Source organism: Aphelocoma coerulescens, chromosome 5 (genome assembly GCF_041296385.1).
Source record: "Aphelocoma coerulescens isolate FSJ_1873_10779 chromosome 5, UR_Acoe_1.0, whole genome shotgun sequence".
Taxonomy (NCBI): Eukaryota; Metazoa; Chordata; class Aves; order Passeriformes; family Corvidae; genus Aphelocoma; species Aphelocoma coerulescens.
In genome coordinates this window covers 15,370,979-15,390,865 of record NC_091019.1, presented here as the reverse complement: position 1 = coordinate 15,390,865, position 19,887 = coordinate 15,370,979, and the positions used below count along the sequence as shown (strand labels likewise).

Genomic DNA, 19,887 nt, shown 5'->3' with positions numbered 1-19,887 from the left:
TCTACTTTAGTGTACCCTGCTAATCACATACCATCTGGTAATATATTATGTATTCAAAGATACACATAATATATCAAAACACATACTGTAGGCATATTATGGTGTGAGGAAAGAAGGAATATATCAGATGTAGTCACACAAGTGTAAATAACTTCTCATCCAAGAGAGCAGAACAGCTTTAAAGTACAATGACATTTTGAAAGATCTGCATTATACCCAGAAATGAGAAATTTTTAAATGAGCCTGAGCACTCAGTGAGGCATTAATTAAAGACTTCATCTGATACCCATAAAAGTAATTGGAAAGACCTGCTGACTTCACCCATCTCTGAATTGGGCCCAGTAGCACATTAATTGAGGGCAAGTTTACAACTGCAGCAAGCTGAAATTAGTTCTCAGGACAGTAAATCGTGGTTTCACGCATTAAATAGTGAGGTGCAGTTAATTTTACTTTGAGAAAGAACTCAGTTAAAAAACATGCATTTCAAAGATACTCAATGCTTGATGTTTTAACTCTCAGAAACAGAAAATCTTTACTATATTGGTAGATTTCCACTACACAAACGAGCAGCCAGTAGTCTCTTGACAGACAAATGTATGTGCTAAATTATTTCTGTCCATATAAAAAATGAAAAGTAGTATCTGTTGCTTTATTTCTTTAGAAAACAACATCTATGATTTTTTAAAACTGTGGGTTTTAAACTCTGTTCTGCAGTGACTTAACTCCCATCTCCTTTGATTGTCACATGGGAGTTGAGCAGACCCACTCAAACACTTCACCACCACTGCACCTTCTGCTGATCCCACCAGATCTTCATTAATATGCAAAGGACAGAATTTATTCAGCTGTGTAGGATTTTGTTTTCAATTGCATTTTCATTGCCACTTGTTTCACCTCTTATTCTAAGAGAAGAATGTTTAATGCTTACATATAAATACAGTCTAACAACTTATCAAAGTCACACAGGGCTCCAGTAGCACAAAGCAGAAACCAAGCAATTTGAAGGTCTTTTTAAGAGAAATAGAGCAACTGATACGGAGATGAGCAACCCCAAGAGCACCTGCAGGAGAAGTGGGAATAGGCAATTTCCCACTGAAAACCTTTAGGTTTGTTTTTCCTCTGACACTGCAGATTGCTCTGGAGTTCATTGGCACCGATAGCAAAACAAGATCCCTGAAGAAACTACATGTACTTCTGTAGGGGAGACAGAAGTATTGGCAAGGACAGAAACAGACATCAGTAAGTTCTAGCCTCAGGAACCAGTATTGCAGAAGCCATCTACCACACATGTACCAAGCTTTATTTTCCAGGCATTCACTTTTAACTGTCCTGCTGGGAGACAGTTTTTTGCCTAATCTAGCTTTAAGTGACCACCTTGGGATAGCATAGAGAGGGCTGATCTTTAGAGGCATCTGAGCAGTCCCAAGATCTCAGTTTCTTTTCTGATTTCTCACACTGAGCTTCAAGCATCTCAAATCACTGTCACTTCAAAGAGTGTATGTCTATTCCTTTTACGTTGCAGCTTATCACTTATAGCAGAGTTCCATTTCATCTTCATACCAACAATCCATGCAAATGCTGTTTGCAATTCCAACACGAAGGGTTAGAAATCACCAGCTAAATCAGCACAATGTTTTTGCAGAGCAGCTGGGAGAACAACAGAAAATAAAAAGCACAGCCACATTTTTATTTCAGTGACATATGGGACTGATCCAACTGCACCCATTTATACCTGGATAAAGTATAATATATACCTGGATTTTCATGGGTTCAGTTTTAGATAAAATTTGGCTTAGGGAGATGCAGTTACATTATCTGATGAACCCTTAAAGAACATAACTAATGTGTATTAGGTCTTTGAGGAAGTCAGTTCTTTCTCCCCCTTCCCCATTCCAACTGCCTTCTTACCTGTCACCATCTGCAGATTCAGTTGTTCAGAGACCAAGTTTTGATTCCTATATATTCCAGACTTCAGTATCCCTAACTACAAGCAAGACACTCCTACACTCTGCAGGTTGCTGGCTTTGTTGGTAATTACTGTTCCATCATCACCCCTGAGGGGGAAAAAATATCTGCTGTAGCCCCATTAGCAGATGTCTTCTGATATTACTGCAACTCCCATCTCCCCCAAGGTGTCCTTGCTACAGTTGACCCTGTATTTTCTGATATAATTTGTGATCTTTTTCCTATCAAACAGATCACAGAAACGTATTTGTACTCATCTCTAACCCAGGTCTCTAACTTGTGCTCAAGCTGCCAAAGTCTGAAGTCTGCTTCTACTCTCCAGACTCCCCTATATCCTGCATTTCTTCCATAAACCTTTGCCAAAATAAATTTTTGTGCAGCTTTAGACTTACTGTCACAGCTTAGAATATTGTGTACAATGAGTTCAGAGCATACAACAACCTCCCTGGAGCACAGCAGAACTCATATCCTTTTTTAATTCTATTTCTTCCCTCAGCAACATTCCAGATTCTCCACCCTTAGGAAACAAAAAAAACCAACCAAACAAATAATTTTCTACCTTTGATTTGAGGTAAGAAACACAATTAATTTCTTTTTTTTCTATAAAGTGCTGTTTTCCTTACTTCCAGCTTTCTATTATCCCCACAGCTCATTCTTAGAAGATTGCCACAATATTAGGTAGGGATGGTTGAGTCTGAAACCCGAAAATAGGCCTGTCTTGGTAGCACTGCAAGACAGCAGCCATCAGTGTAGGAATGCCAGTCACAGAGCCTATTTACATAGGGAATTTTAGGGACCTAGGCTTTTGCATTTTCTACTTGTCAAACAGATTAGACACAGGTATATTCAATAGTGAAATACATCTTTAACTAAGGTCATTCTTTCAATCTCTTCTGTATACTAAGAATCCACATAGGCACCAAGTCCAACTATTTACAGCTAACACAAGACTCCCAAATCTTGCTGAGAAATACAGTACTTTTATTCATAAGTATATTTTAAAGTACATTATTTAAAGCTCACCCAGATCCTACAGAGTTGAAAAATTGCAGCCCAATAGGCCAGTATTCAAAACAGCTCGAAAAAAGATTTACACTAGGAGGTTGTTTCAATACTGAAGGTAAATACACTGTAGGGATGAAGCTAAGCAGGTGTTCCTACAAACTGGAAAGAACAAAGCTGGTGAAGATCCCAGATGTGGAAGAGGCTGCAAATATCTCCACATGTGAGAAAAGGATATTCACTGAGAGAGCTGCAGTACTTATGCCTGCTGATAGCAAGAATTTGGCTGTACGTCTTACCTTGCATGATGAAACCTGATCTTTACCAACAGTCTCTAGATGTTACTAAGGTATTGGCTAATACCTCTGACAGGTTTATAAATATATAATGATTTATAGAAAGCATTTGTAGAAAATAAGGCTGCATAGTTTGGGATAGGTTGCTGTGAAAAATCCTGAGCCTGCTGCTAATCCCGAGGGTGGTGAGGCCCTGGAACAGGTTGCCCAAACCAGTTGTTGATGCCCTATACATGAAAGTGTTCAAGGCCAGGTTGGATAGGGCTCTGAACAACCTGGTCTGGTGAAAGGTTGGTGGGAACAAGATGATCTTTAAGGTCTCTTCCAGCCCTGGTCATTCAATGATTCTATGAAACTGCTCCAGGACTGCAGAACGTCCAACGCCAGAAAGCAGGAAAGTGGCAACCAGGGTGGTAAGAGGATCATGTCAAATTCTGATGCAGTAAGTTTAAGACACAAGTCTGCCTAATTTTTCAGCTGCAAGACACATTCACTGCATATAAATTCCTCACTCAGTGCTGGCAGTATGTATTTAGTCCAGTTCTTTGAGAACTCAGTCCCTAATCTGTATGCAGACTGCTTTTGTTATGAGCCTTTCTTCATGTTCTCCCTCTCTTCTTAATTAACAGAAAACACTTATGAATATTAAAGAAGAAATTAACAACAGTGTAAATAATTTCTGGGTGTTTGTAGATTCCAAATTTAGTTTTTAATTAACCCCCACTGATTTCAAAAATCTGTTTAAGAAAAAGATATCATTTCAAAATTTCCCTTGTGTTTAAAGAAGGAAAAAGAAATAAGGTAAGACCAGAAAGCAGCAGTTTGGCATTGCAGACACCAGCATCACGTGTTAGTCTGATGCTTCTGGTTTCAGCAGAACAATCCACATGCTGCCTCCTTCATTTCACTAGCAAAATGCAGAGGATTTGGCCAAACACTGTGTAACTATGATAACAGAAGTCCATCTTCTGCAGAGTTAAAAGGATCCAGGCTCTTTGAATTCTACTGGATAAAACCAGAACATGGGAACTGGTCAGCTGCAGAGGTCAGCTGAATCCCACGTTGCAATCACTGACCACAACTAATACCAGATGCTTCTGAGGAAGATGCTAAAAGCCCTGACACAGCTATTACAGAATCCTCCTTTTATGGGTGCATCTCTTTGTCACCCAAGTCCTGTGGCTGTGGGGATTTTGTTTTGGTTTGTATAATTCTTCTCACAGCAAACCTATATGTTCCTGCTAGCCATTTTAAACATCCAGTCTTTATAGCTCATCTGTCCAATCTACCCTCCTTCAGCTCCTGTCACCAGTCAAAGGTAGAGGAGGCTCTTCTGGATTGAAGGAAAGGATATTCTTGACCGGTTTTTTTAACTGGTTTATTTTTCCAGTTTTTTCACATTCACATAACCCAGAAGTGCATGCCTTGTAGTGAATCACTAGCACATACACAGGTGAGGCAGGTATGACCTGTCTGTCATACCAGTAAGAGCTATTTACCTCTCTTTTACATCTCTTGGAAAGATACAACAAAGGAGAAATCTCCTGCCATGGATCTGTGTGCAGCAAGCCCTGTTGATTCAGTAGGAGTTCTGCATGTGAGACAACTCAGAGACAGACACTCCAATGAATTTAATTTAAAGATGCCTCAGGAAAGCTTTAAATTGCACTTCCCAGAGCATGCAATGGGGTAGATCCTCTCCCTTGTGCGTTACACCCATTAGTGTTGAGTTATCCATGTTCACCGAGAGGAAAATATGTCCTGGTGCTGCTGAAGGAACTCCTGGATTTCTCACCAACACCACTCATCCCCTCTGCTTCCTCACACAGCCACTGTGCACATGTGTGCTAAAGAAATATTCCATGTTCAGCACTCAGCCTGAAAGCTGCACAACAGGCAGGAATCTCTAATACAGCAACCACAGAGGCACCTTCAGACTGACAGATGCTGATGGGCCTTGTTACCTCTGCAACAGCTGAGTGGTAGTATATTCATGAAAGAATGACATCTAGAAGAAGATACTGTATTTGAAATACTATTTCTAGGTACAAATGTTGAGGTCTTATTTAGAAAAAAAAATTTCAAGGAAAAAACCCCAATACAAGGCTGCTGAGTCTATACAAGCACTTCCACCCACAATTAACACGGTCTATAAAAAGGAGGGAAAGTCATTTGTTTTACCCCATCTCTTGCTTTTCTTTTTTTTTTTAATTCCCTTTTATCCTAAGAGGGCAGTTATATAGCAGTATTGAAACAGCATGCATGTTAATAAGAATGTGCATTAACTGCACAACTGCCAATACAGAGACACAAATCAACAGAACCTACCGCAGCTAGGATACATAAAGGTGCTCTGCCTTTCACCAGGAAAGGCAAAACACTGGAGGTGAGAAAGCAGCCAGAAGCTGAAGAAATAGTACCCTCAGCACAGCTGAATACACTGAAGTAGTTTTCCAGAGAAGGAGCTGGGAGCAGAGTAAGAGCTTGGGAGCATATTTGAGAAAGAAACATGGAAGAGACTAAATCCCTACAGACATCATCCAATGAGAAACACAAAGCTCCATGGCAAGTGACCCCAGAGAATTCCCAACCACACAAAGTCTACCTTGCTGTGTGTGTGAAGCAATGCTGTGTGCTCTTTGCCTCACACCCAAACTGGAGAGGGAATTTACCTCCATCCAATACTTGGCGTGCACCAGAGGTACCCCAGCCACCCCTCCAACAACAGAGGAGAAAAGCAAGAGCTGGGGCTAGGCCTAGAAGAGGGCATCCTCTTATCTCCATCCATCACAGCATGATGAGACCACCTTCAGAGACACCTTCCATCAATGCAGGAGCACCTTCTCTCATGCTGGAAAGCTGCAGTACAGCAAAGTGGATCACCTAAACACAAGCATCACATTCCCAGAGCATGCAAGTTTGCCATTTTCTTTGGGATTCACTCACTGACAGCAGCAACAAGTCTGGTCCTGGGAAGCAGCACAAGCTCTTTTGTGCCAACAGGGCAGCCCAAGGAGAGATGAGGAAAGCAGTCAGTCATGCACCTTGATTTGTTCTCATGGACAAATCGCCTCGCCAATGGCTCTGCCCTGCCTTGGATTTGGCAACAGCTCTTGTGCCCCCTTAAGAGCTGGGCAGACAGTGAAAATTCAGTGCCAGGTGCTCAGCACAACAAGCCAAGCAATAGCCAAATAAGAGAAGTACAGTAAGTCACCTTCCCAGGCAAGCTGGCTTTCATGCTAGCTAGGCCATTAGCAATCTTCAATCCCTACACATCAGAAGTTAATCCTGCCTCAGGCAGCATTAACTTACACATTAGCTCTTTAATGTAACAGCCGCAGTGCTGGAAAAGAGTCATCTGCTACAAATATTTTCCCCCATGACTCCACTCATTTCCCCAATTACTACCTTTCCTATTCTCTTCTGAAGGGATCTTTTATATGTAGCTTTACCTTGCTAGGCTGAGGTTATCACAGCAATATCCCACAACGGTGTTTTCATCCTGTGCTCAGTAACTTCGAGCCTGGTTTTGTGGTGTCTCCAACAACACCGACTTAGTGGTGCACAGGGAAAGGGTGGTGGGGGCACACAGCCAAGGCTGCTGCCCACCAAACTGCAGAAACTTGGAATGTTCCTGTGAAAAGCCCTCCCACACAGTTTGCTGCTAGCACTGGGGTCATCCTAGAGGTGATACATATTTGTGAAAATATGCACAGATCAAAGCATCCTGAATTTCAGGACAAGTAATGATTTATTAAAAAATGCATACTAAATGCCTAATATATAAACTATTTATAAACCAGCAAGGGAGCAGAAGCTTTACTGTTTTACTTGCAGACTCTTCATGCGAAAACTGCAAAACAAGTACTTTAAGAACAACATGGATTGATTTCAGCTTGTGTATATCGAGCCAACTTCAATGGCTCTGGTTTTATATGCACAAATTCTTGTGTTTATGAATAATAAATACTTTTTCCCCCCTAGATAATCAGAAGGAGATTATATATCTTTTGCTGTCCTAAAAAAAAGTCTATTTCATAAAGATACTATCTTAAAATAGTTAAGCCAACAGTAATTTAAATGATACATTTAGATAAAACTTACAGAAATATCACAAGAAAGAAAAGCATTTATACAAATTAATGCAAGAGAGTCACTAGAACAAAAAAAACCAAAATTGTTGTAAATAGGGTCCTGAAACTGTTTCATAGGAAAGTCACTAATGAAATCCTTGGAGAGGCCAGGCAATCTTTGGTTCAAAAATTCAACTTCAGGTTCTTTTTTTTTTTTTCCTGTTCACATTTTCAGATGTTCCCCCAAGGTGCCTGTGCTCTAAAAATACTTTTATGGTAAGACAAGTTCAAACACAACTTAAAAGAAAATGTATTTTATGTCATTTTGATAGGGTGAGGTTGTCACCTAATTGTTCAGCAATGTTCCTGGCAGATCGACTCTAAAAAGCCAAGTGGGTGTTAAGCTGAAACAAAGCTATCTAAGTCAAGGTGATAGAACCTCTTCTGGTTAAAGCACTGCTTCCTTCTTTTTTAGGTCTCCTGAACTGCCTTCCAGTTGCTGGAGGCCTGTAAAATCCTTTTCCCATGCAACCTAACCCCCACCTAAACAGGGTCCTTCCATCCACAGCTGATTCCTGTAAAAAACTCAGGTCCCCTTCCCCCAAGGCTGTTTCATGTGCTGTTCCCCTTACTTCAAAGCATACCAAACCCAAACTGCAGGCACCAGAGGAGAATGTGGCCACTGGAACACAGAGCCAGGCCGGTATCCTTCCCACCATTACATGTCCCACTGATCCATCAACACATCTATGAGTTGCTTCATCAGCAAGACTCCAGCACTCCCCTCAATAGATCAGTGCACATCCTGATCAACCTAAAGGACGTGATTTCCCCACAGCCTCTGTAATTATGTTTTTTTAAACGGTCTCATTATGAGCAGATAGGTTGGTATTTCAACAGAGAATAACAGAATTAAGCACCTAGAATAACTCTTAACATTGATCTATGCACTGCTGAAAGGTAACTCCAGCACAGCACCACGAGAACAGTCCATCCATCCCCACAAAGTGCTCGTGGCCTCCATTATCACTGGGATAATCTACAGCACTTTTAGTTTAAGAGTAATGTCCTTGTGTTGATGCCTTGCAATTTGATGGGATTTCCTTTCATTAGTAGTAATAAAAGAGCCACTTTTTATTCATTAAATTATTCTAAGCGACAGAAAAAAAAACCCTTTCTTAAGACAAGCATATGCACAGCTGCATTTTTTCTCATGCAGTTGGGATCACCCCTCTCAGCACATTAATATTGTATTACAGAATGTAGATCACTTTTTCATTCTTAATTGGTACTTAAAAATTTCTCTCTAGTGAAAATACTGATTGATTTGGTGTTTAAATGAACTCGTTCATTGCAACTGCAAATATCCTGAATACTAAGTAGTTTAAAATAACTTGTCATAGTAAAAAGATAGATTGATCGTGTTTAGGGGAAAAAAAAAAGTGCTATTAAAATTAAAATTCTAACTTCATAGCTACTAAACAAATAATATTATAAAGAAAATCTGGAATAAGCCTGCTACAGTCACATTCCATTTTTGTGCACTGCCAGCTTTAAGGAGTAAAAAAAATTACAAAACTACTAGAGAAAGTGATCAGGCTATTAATGATAATGAAGCTTTCACTATATTTGCTTTTTCATTTCTGAGTCTTCTCAGTTTTCATATCTGAAGTATTTTCTCTACATCTACAAGATCTACTATTTTAGGTGGCTATTTTTATAAAAAGTGCAAGAAGAAAAGTGCAGGGAATTCTGACCTGATCATGTTATCTTACACAATTGAAAAAAAAAAAAAAGAAAAGAAAAGAAAGTAAGCTTGGTATAGGCAATGAGTGAAGAATTGGTTGCATAAACCTGCAGAGAAACTGGAAAATCCCACATTCTGCATCAGGTTTGGATGAAGTGCACTGAAAAACTGCCCCACAGGCACCCTCAAGGTGAGCATTAGAAGGACCAGTCACAAAAATTACCTGTGGTTGATCTCCCCTGGCTGGTAGGGGACTGAGCACTCTGCTGGGGTGGGCAGGGGTAGAGTTAAAGCCACACAGGAAAGTGCAGGCAGCTCCAGGGCTGCAGCCTGGGCTCCTGCCAGGCTCTGGCTGCTCTTCTTCTGGCTGGGTTCTTCTTCTCTCTTTCCCAGAGCCAAGCAGGTCTCAAGATGAAGCTTCAGCTGCCCAAAGAGGAGGCGAGCCCACAAACACCTCTTTATGGGCTGGGCAAGGAGACCAGGGCAACTGCCAGCACCTGCCACAGGCTGTGGGGAAAACTGGCTTCAGCTGGGTCCTGCACTCAGGTGTGTCCCTTAACACTCCAGAGGGTTGCCTGTGGAGATGGAGTAATGCATCCTCATCTAAATATTATGTATTAGCTCAAAAGACAAAGCTTGTGATTTAATGGAGGTTTTCTGAAGACCCAAGTGAAAAGGTAAAAAGTAAGCTCATTAATACACTACAAGCTTATAGTCCTTTTTATTTTTGTTCAATGTAATCTAATACAATTTACCTTTTACATACAAATTTATCAAATTATTTGCCCAACAGACGAATATATAGCCTTTATTTAACAGCCCTTGCACTTTTTTTCCATTTTGTGTGCCTTATTCAAAGTCTACTAAACCAGAAATAAATGTGTAACAGTCAGTGATTTGTATATTACAGGTTTTATTTTCTCCGTGTAAAGTGCTTTTAAAAATCTCTGACTTTCAGGCCATGCTGAAACCCATGTTTTTTAAGTGAACTTAAAACAAGATTTTTTACCTTTGCAAGCCTAGGTTATATGTCAGTATTAAATTTTTATCATCCTTTTGCAGAAATGAATTTATTCTTAATGTGGTTCAGTGTTTTACATTGTTTTTTCATTCCCTATTCTGCTCAGGAGAATTCTGCTCAGGACTGTTTCATTAGCAGTGGTCACAACTCGGGAGAAGAGGGTTTGGGCAAGTCAATTAACACTGCTGTAGAGCAGAGCCCAGGAGAGGAACGGACATATGGCCTGCAACGATGTGCAATTTGCTATTTTTTAATTTCTTAGTAAATAGAGTGAGCTAGAGGACATTCTTGGTCACATTAAGATGAAAGACCAACTACAGAGCCTTACTAATCTGGCCTCACTTAAAATTCATAGATGCTTTACATGTCAAGTAACCTAACCTCTTAAAAATGTACAGGAATGAGATTTAAAAAAATGGGATTCTTTTGCTATACCAAATATTTGCTTTCATTATGCATTCATTAGACTGGGAGAAGTGCTAGAGGGAAGAATTTGGGTGAAGTGTTTAATGTTTATTAAAAAAAAACCTTTGTTAGACACAAAAGTGTCCTAATAGGTCATCAAATTCATATCATTGTGCCACTACAGACTGACCCATGTTTATTTCCTCATATGCATCTAATCAATTTTTTATAGCTGCTCTCAAATAGACAATTAAGAGTTCTATTAATAGTAATGAATCTGCAGCTCCAGCAGGCAGGAATTATCTGCCAGCATTTCCTTGTTGATTTTTTTTTCCCACAGTGAAAAAGACAAGTGCTTTTGAAGAGCTGTGCACTCACACAGGCTTTACAGGGCACCAGCACAGGTCAGCATCCTGCAAAGCCACAGGCTGCCCTTCTGGCCATCCATTGTAACAGGTCTCCCATGGCTCCATCTTGCCTTGAGGAATCAAAAGGAAGCACACAGACACTCCTCAATTCCCCCTAAGTCCTGGGTGGAGAAAAGAGGATAAACTGTCAGAGCAGTGAAGCAACACATTTTTTGTTTTATTTCAGTTACCAATAAAACCAGAATCCAAGAAGAGAATAAGTACTTACAAAGCCAAACACAAGCAGGTTCAGCTCAGAGCAGACTGAGGACCTTCCACCTCTTAACAAGCCACAGTTTGAAGTTTTCCACATTTTTTCTGACCAGGTGCACCCAGTGGATGAAGCAGAGCACAGAGCAAGCAGGGCCTACCCACAGTGGGTGTACTGCAGGTATAAAGCAATGCTGTTGGCAGCATGGAATATTTCTTTTGCAGTTTTCCGTGGACATAAACTCCCTTAACCCAGACTGCATTAATTGCACACAGTGCCTCTTTAAACCCCTATAGGCAGTATCGTGCTTTTTCCTCACTATGAGGGTGGTGAGGCACTGGAACAGGTTGCCCAGAGAAGTTGTGTATGCCCCATCCCTGGAGGAGCTCAAGGCCAGAATGGATGGGGGCTTTGAGCAACATGGTTTAGTGAAGGGTGTCCCTGCCCATGGCAGGAGGAACCAGAAAATCTTTAAGGTCCCTTCCAAAATAAACCCTTCTATGATTCTTTCAGTGAAGCTTTTTTAACCAGCCAGCTAATCTCACTGTTTACACATGCACCTTCTTCCTCACAGTGCTACCAAAGACAGAAAAAAAAAAAAAAATCCAGGCTTTGACCTTTTTGGCTTTCTTATGTTCTCTTTCTTCTTATGATATTGCTCCTTCTCAGGAGTTAGCAAGGAAGGCCATTGATCAAAAAGCCACAACAGCAAGATAGGACATGACAGTGGTTCTGGCAGCTGGAATGTAAAATGAATCTGTCTGTCTCTAGCTGGCCAATTCAAAACCAGGTTAACAGTACCTGAAATTCATCACTATCTAATGTCTTTGTGAGATGAGACTGATGTCAGTTTAATTTAATAGGCCAGGCTGAAAAATGCGACAGTTCAATAATTGATTCATGAGTGGATTAGACATCAGTGCCTCAGGGGTGGCAACATCCACCAAAGGGTGGGGATGATGGCTGGAGCACTAACAGCATTAGCTGCCTCATTTTAGTCCAGCCTCCAAGCCTTGCAGACACCCCAGCCTGTGCCCACGCTGCTGCAGAGGTGGGCAGACAGGCCCATGACGGGACACACCTTGGAAATAAAAGCATAGCCCACATTTCCCATCAGGAGAGCAAACGGGAAACTGGTGCTGTAGATGTCTGTACCATACACCCTGCTGGGAATACACCAAGGACTACAAGGTACAGAGCTGTCAGCCAGGTGCTTTCTGCAAGGGCTGAAGTTCACTGAATAAATAAAGGGAGAAAAGGAGGATGAAAGTCCTTTTATCTCTTTCAAAGATGTTCTTGCTGACTTTCCTCATTCCAGACAGGTGCAATCTCCTTTCTTTATCAGAGACCTGTAATGGCAGTCACCCTTGTGCTGCTGGTTCCACTTCCTTCTCTTTCAGCCCACAGTCTCCTTTTCTTTGACAGTAGGTATTAATGTGCCATCCATTGCAAAACATTTCCTAGTTAGTCCTAAGAAGCCTCCAACAACTCCCTAATACAGTCTTCAACATCTATGGCCACCCTATCCTTTATATCTTTATAGATAACTAGCAAACCACCTACTTATGGAAAGAGAGTAATATTTTTGTTAAGCACCACCTTTTTTATTTGCAGGCTCTGATTTGGAATATAGTAATGTTTGCACAATACTTTTCTATTGTTCTTGGAAATTGTAAGCATAGACTTGAAAACCTATGCTGCACTGCTTCACAGTATCAATGCAAAAGATAAATTCACCTTTATCACATATTTTTGGTAAAGCTTAATTCAATTTTTGCCAGAAAACAGTAGTTAACCCAGTAAACACGGTGTCATTCATAGTGTTCCTTAATATGTTTAATTTGGACAGAACAGCAAAGAAATGCCAACAGTTAAAAAATCCTCACTAGACACAGGAGAGTGGTACAAAGTAAGTGTTGAAGAGCTCTTGGCAATCTAGGAGTTACCAAAACAAACTTCCACCTTTGGAAAGCAGATATTTTACATGTAAAACAGGCAGAAGTTCAGGAATCTTAGAATACTATCTGTTTTTAAGAAGTCATTTCCAAGGTCTCCATTACAGAATCATGGAATCTTTTATGTTGGGAAAGACCCCTGAGATCATCCAGCCCAACCTATGACCAAACACCACTGTGTCAACCAGACCATGGCACCGAGTGGCACATCCAGTTGTTCCTTGAACACCTCCAGGGACTGTGAGACTCCACCACCTCCCTGGGCAGCCCGTTCCAATGTCGGACAACCCTTTCCAAGCACTCCTAACAACAGCTGCCAACACAGATTTGGTTACAAGCAGCTGCCTTGTCCAGAGGACCTTAGAGCATCCTGTTTAGATGTCAAGGCTCCTACCTAAACCTATCACAGCTATTGCAATCAAAACAAGTAAAATGTGCTTTTAAAATTCATTATTCAGAGGACATAACTGTTTCTTATATGAATATAAACCTTGTATAAGTGGATGAGAGACAGAGAGAAAAGAAGTGGAAGAAATTCATGAGCTTATTCTGCTTTTTATTAAAGTAAGAGGAGAAAAATAATCAGACTTGGGCAATCCTGAAGCATCCAGGTCCAGTGTACTCAAGATAACCGAAGTATAAAAATGATCCATAACCATTATAAAAACCCTATTCTCTTTTAAAATATGCCTAGCCATTATCTCAGTTCTTTCTTCCTGGAAATAAAGCTGGCATTAGACTCAAATATGGATTAAGCTTTAACATCAGACAACGTATAAACAATAGTCATTCATTAACCCCTGTGGCTGTAATGAACCAGAGCGTACCAGGTATTGATTACTGAACAGAAACTTCTAAATATACAAACCCAGAACCTGTGCTGGAAACAGCACAGAAACCACACAATAGGTGCAGAGGGAAAAAAGATTCACTGGTTTGCTCCACAAAGCACGAGGTAAAGAGTTTCCATTTTAATTTCCATCACACTTTATTACAGATAATTATGACATACCTGTGTGCCCATAAATGAAGAGCTGCTATATCTAGACTTGGATTTACTGCCATAATTGAGCCAGAGCATTTTAAAGCCACCACAACGGTTACTATGATTTTACTGACCTCAGTGCTTACATTACATCAGTGCCTTAGGCTCAAGCCAGCTCAGGTTGCAACAAGTGCTCTGCAAACCCTTAGAAAATGACAGTTCCTGCTCCTTGGAGCCCACAGTGTTAAGCCTAGCTAGGCAACACCATAAGGTTTAATGGCTTTTAGGCTCTAGTTCCTTTTAAACTTGCTGGGCAATGCCTTGATCCCTCCCTCCTTGTAACTTTGGAGCAGTTTTTTACAGGAACATGTTAAGTTTTTTCTGCTGAACACATTATCCAAAGCAAACAGTCTGTAGCCTAAAATGTGCAAGAGCAAACCCAGGAGCTCAGGGGCTGGTTAGAGAAGTAAACCCTGAAATTCATCTCATGTGGTGATCCACCCTCTCTTTAAACTGTAGGGGACAGATCCTCACCCTTTGTAAACTGTCAGCACTTCACAGGCATCCTTGGTGTAACTGTGAGCTCATCCAGGCCAGGAATTGTCTCAAGACATTTTATCCCAGGTTAAAATATAGACTGAACAGAGCTCAGGCAAAGGCATTCCATACCTGTAATGGTAAAGAGAAATATTCATGCTTGGCAATACTTTGTCAAGAGCAGTAAGAAGTTACTCTGCCCTCTTACAGGTACCCGCTGCTTATCCTCTTAGCAAAGTAACAATCCAGCCATTATTTGTGGTTACAGAAGCTCTCCAGCCTAAAGAGTACTGGGTAGAAAGTGCAGATTAAGAGAGTTTTCAGGGCACTTCTCTCCCTCCTTCACTTGTACACATACACCACTGGGCACTGCTCAGGACTAAGAAAACCAAACACTTGTAGAGACTTTCAAATTTCAACTTACCTGTGAGGCCAATTCTTTCTCATAAGAACTGAGTATTTACTGCATTGTACTACATGCACAGAGGTCTAGTCAGGCAACAAGGACATTTTTGGTGTATATGATGTCACACATTTCCACCTTCTCTCATGAGGATTTACACACTAAAGTTAATTTGTACTTCTGTTGAAACTGAGAATACAGGAAATACACTACTGACCAGAGGAGAACGAAAAAAAACAAAATGAAAAACATTGCAGAAAAGCTAAAAAATTCAGAATTATTTTACAACACCAGAGGAATAAAATAAGGTTGGTATAATCACAACACAGCCATTATGTAAAGGAAATATTTCCTGGCACCTTGGCCCCATCTTGTGTCCCAGTTATTTTTAAAGCCGACTTTACACTGTAAATAAGGATGGAGGTGGGGAAGAGAAAGGGAAAAAAAACCCCATCAGACTCCTCTTAGGAAAATAAGACTTAATTAAAAAGTCTGCCATTGCTTTGCACTTAATTAGGACTAACACAGCTGTTAATAAGCTTCTGATTGATAGTAAACTTGATGTCTGCACAGAAAACTACTTAGCTGGTTCAAAGATGCTGATAGTTTCATACAGAAAAAAGATTCTGTTTTGTAATTGTGCATAATGTTAATATTTGAAACATCCTTAAGGGTGATTGTACCTATTAAAATTTCATATGTGAGATGAGAAATAAATGAATTGGTGTTGCATTTTTAAAGGATCAGATTACTGTTGATTAAAGCTTTGTCTATACTTGAAATTTCCCAGAAGAACAGCTCTACTGGTGGTTGTAATAATAGGAGAACAAGCAGAGATAGGCTGCCAGCGACTGCTATTAAAATTACAATGTCATACAGACCTGATCTTTAATGGGTTATACAAGGCTGTGGTTATAGTGTGGCTGTAGCACTTAACACTGCCAACCTCGCTGCTGCTACTAGGGGTGGAATAGGAAAAAAATGGGAAAAAAAGCCACTATAGATACAGTTGTGAAGTTAGTGTTTGTCAACAGAGCTGAGGTACAGATTGGAGTATTTATCCAGAATGCTTTCACAAAGCCTCACTCTGCCAGAGAAATTAAATATCAAGCAATAATAAGTGAAGGGGAAGTTGAAGTAGAAGGACAGAGCAAGAGAGCAAAAGATGAGTAAAATCATTTGGAAGAAAAGGAAGGAAGCATTTGGAAATGGTAAGCTTCATAGAAATAGCAGGGAAGAGAAACAGGCCTCTAGAGGAAAAAGAGAAATAAGAAAATCCCATGCAATCTACTTTTAATTTTTCAATAGCACTCCTCCATGTAACAAATACAGAGAAGAGACTAAAATAAGCTCTGAGGGTTGAAAGGGAAACACAGAGAAAAGCCACATCAAAAGGAGAAACAAGAAAGGGATTTGTGGAAGAAAAAAAGAAATCTTTTGACAAATGAAAAAAAAAATCAACTGAGGAAATGAAGGTATTGAAAAGGAGTGAAAAAAGGCATAAAGGGAAAAAAGAGGCTAAGGAAGGAAAAGGAAAAATGCATGGAGCTTACTGTAAGAGCTCTATTTTGTTTAACAGGAGGTTTAATGCTAGGGGTCACTGACATGATGGAAGTTTCTTCTCCAGCATCTGGGAGGATGATGTTCTACTCTTCTGCAGTTCCTACACAAGCTCAACTGTTTAGCACCTCCCAGCTGTTCCCATCCTGGCAACATCACCTTTGAGATACAACCAGCCTGTATTCTAATTCCTCATTCCCTTCTTTGCCTGACACAACTCACCTCTGGGCAGGAGACAGGTCACAGCCATGGATCTGACAGGCTGCTGCCTTCTTTCCTGTGAGCCCCAGGGAGCTCCACTGCACCTCACCAAAGCACACTGATATGTCACGGCAACACTGGGCATATGTGAGATTTACACAGCGTAATGCAGGGTGTGCATCTGGTCTGTGGGAAAAAGCATGAGGATTTGTAGGAACAGAATTGTACTGAGCCAAAACAGAACAGCATACAAAATAAATCAGGAGTACAGAGGAAAGGAGAAGCCACGACAGGTGAGATCAAAGTTAATTCCGTTGGGGAGCCAATCACAAAAGCTGTGCTCTAACCAAAATATCTTAAAATCAACAGAGACGGGAAATGATTTAACACCTCAGGATAGGAGGATGTACCCATGACAAGTAAATACCTCGCCCTCTAAAGGCAAATTACACTTGTTGTGTTGTGTTAGTGCTGTAAAAATTACATAACCCTTTGATATGAAGTAGTGCATTTTCAAGCCTTCTTGGTTTCAAAGAGCAGGGGTGGTACAAAATGTCAGCGTGTCTGCTGGGCCTCTGAAAATTTCATCTCTCTTCCAAAAAAAGCACTTGAAACCAAATACCAGCACTGGACAACACTGTGCCCCAAGTTTACTGCTCTGCAAGTGCAGTGATTGGGTAGGACTGCCACGAGGTGGGCTGGTGATGCAGCCACTGTGGTAATGGTGAGTCCAGATGTGCCCTCCAAGTGACTCTCACTAAATGAAAGGAATGAGCAGTGTCATCTGCCAGCTGAGGAGATAGTTATCCAGGCCACACTCTGACCTACCATCTTGGTGTCACGAGAACCAGAAAGCACTTGGGACTTTATAAAAGGTTTGAAGCACATCAAATAAAAACAGTGTGACTATTAGAGCTCATAAGTGAAGTTCACTTTGCTACTGAGTGGGTGCACAACAAAGAGAAAAAAAGGACAACTTTCTGCTTAAAGTAAAAATCTTACTGATTTCTGTCAGAAAAATATAGAAATCTGTGGCTTATACTCACTGCATTTTGTAAAACATACATTTTTACTCCTCAACAGACTTGACTTTGATCTGATCTGAAAAACAGAAACTAGATCAATTTTTCCAAAAGGTGCCTGATTATACATATAGCTGTGTTCTTCAGTGAGAATGAAAGGGATATATTACCCTTTCAATGTTATATGATGTCAAAAAGCTCTTAGTTTACTGTAAATAAAATCTCTCCAAGTGTTCACATATGTACAGAAAAAGACTTTGCCCCTCTAACAGAAATACTTCGCACCTAAATAAAATCAATGCTGTAATGACTGTAAGAGGAATTTCAATACTATTTTGGAGATTATAAGGTATTTCCTAAAACTGATATTCTCAGCAAAATTTCTTGAATAAGCCATAAATCAGATGGTACATATATTTAAAGAAATTTTTTTAATGAAAAGTGTGCATAATTTGCTTACACCATGTGCCACAACGCCAGTTTACTGGCAAGACCTGTCCTTAGAGAGTGGCTTTTTCTTTAGGACCGTAAATCACATTGTAATTTGCACTTACATATAATAAACCTAAGCCAAATGGTAGCTCATCCTTTGAAAATGAAGATTAATTAACTTGTAAAGGCCATTACTCTAACACCTGCTTTATACAGAGTTTAATCAACACAACAGAATTTCAGCAGCAAGAATCACAGAAATTTCATTGTACTTTAAAGAACATCTCTTTATTTGTGCAGTTTAAAATAAGTTCTGCTCAAAAAAAAAGCAATTGAAAGCAACCTAAAATAGCAGTAACAAATTCCATAGACTGAAGCACTTGTGTTGTAGTGCCTCAAGCAAATTTATAAGCAATTTCCTAGAATATTCTGAGTGTGAAGCATGCAGTTACCAGGAGCCCCTATTGCAGATTCTGGCCTCATCACACACACATCCCCCCCACCCCCAATGTTTGTAACAAAAGTAAAGAAAGTAAAAGCAAGGAAAACACAAAAAAATGGATTTGTGAAAGAAAACTGCCTACCTGGCATGGTGTCTATTAGCACAGAACAAATAAATTACATACATTTTAGACAATTCTATAATTTGTACTCTGACAAAAATACTATCAGCAGATGTCCTCTTACAGGTTAGGAGTTCACACTGCTGTAAGATTTTCTTCAGGGCTAGAGGAAAGCTAAAGCTTTCTGATTAAAGGGTTCAGGCAAGCAAAGAGACAAAACACTTCAGGATATATTTGTCCATCTTTATATAGTTTGCTCATTTTGGCACAAGTAATAGTTGTTTACTTTTGAGTTGTTCAAAGTCGATGGATGTCCTATGATTTCTGTCTGACTGTGAGTGAGCAGAGCTCAGGAGGCTTTTCTGTCCCAGTTTCTGTGTGGAAGACACTGAGAACATGTTAAATTCTCCATTCTTTTCTTGGAAATACAAGTTCCGCTTTGAATTTGATCCAAAAGATTCTTATCTACCTTCAGGGGACTGCAATTTATAAAAATTAAAGACTTCAACCTTATAAATGCACTAAATAGAGGGGAAGAATACAGATATGAACAAAATATCATAACAGAGAACAATTACAAAATACTATTCTAATGTAACTCTACTGTAACATATATATCATAAAATATGCAAAAATAAGATCATGCAGAAATAAAAGAGTTATAACAGATAATTTTAAATCTCTCCTACAGTACACAGAGACAAGGTTCTTGTCTTTAAATTTTAAATCCAATCCTTGAGACAGAACTTTTTTGCTTTAAGAAATGTATATGACCATTTTCTTCATTTTAATCTTCATTAACTAGGCTTCTTAATCAAAATGACAGATATTACCTCATCACAATATTCAAACACAATAGAAAATGGTATCTTCATTTTATAAAAATGAGAAATTAAGACTTATACCTTCACCTCTCACAAAAAAATATATTCTTTGCTATCTCTGCCCTGTTTTGTTGTCTAAAATCAACCAAGACAGGATCAGTGGTCTTCATGGGGTGAAGTTCAACTTTTGCCATTAGATTTATTTCTTCAGAGAGCAAGACAAAGCAAGCAAAACAGCTGAATATTCCTTGGAAGAGATCTTTAATTGCTAAGAATCA

At 39.8% G+C, this 19,887-nt stretch overlaps 1 protein-coding gene and 1 long non-coding RNA gene across 5 annotated transcripts in view; both read right to left on the bottom strand.

Moving 5' to 3' along the window:
* LOC138111290 (uncharacterized) overlaps positions 1–9,499 on the bottom strand; it is a 204,176-nt gene extending 194,677 nt beyond the window's left edge. For all 4 annotated transcript variants that reach the window (XR_011151309.1, XR_011151307.1, XR_011151308.1 and 1 more), the window contains exon 1: positions 9,307–9,499. This is a non-coding gene — a long non-coding RNA (uncharacterized lncRNA). The remainder of the gene's footprint in view (positions 1–9,306) is intronic.
* A 9,071-nt stretch (positions 9,500–18,570) lies between these two features.
* Positions 18,571–19,887, bottom strand: part of STK33 (serine/threonine kinase 33) — a 49,615-nt gene continuing 48,298 nt past the window's right edge. Inside the window, exon 8 of the mRNA XM_069015921.1 lies at positions 18,571–19,264. The gene's annotated coding sequence lies outside the window, so the exon portion shown is untranslated. The remainder of the gene's footprint in view (positions 19,265–19,887) is intronic.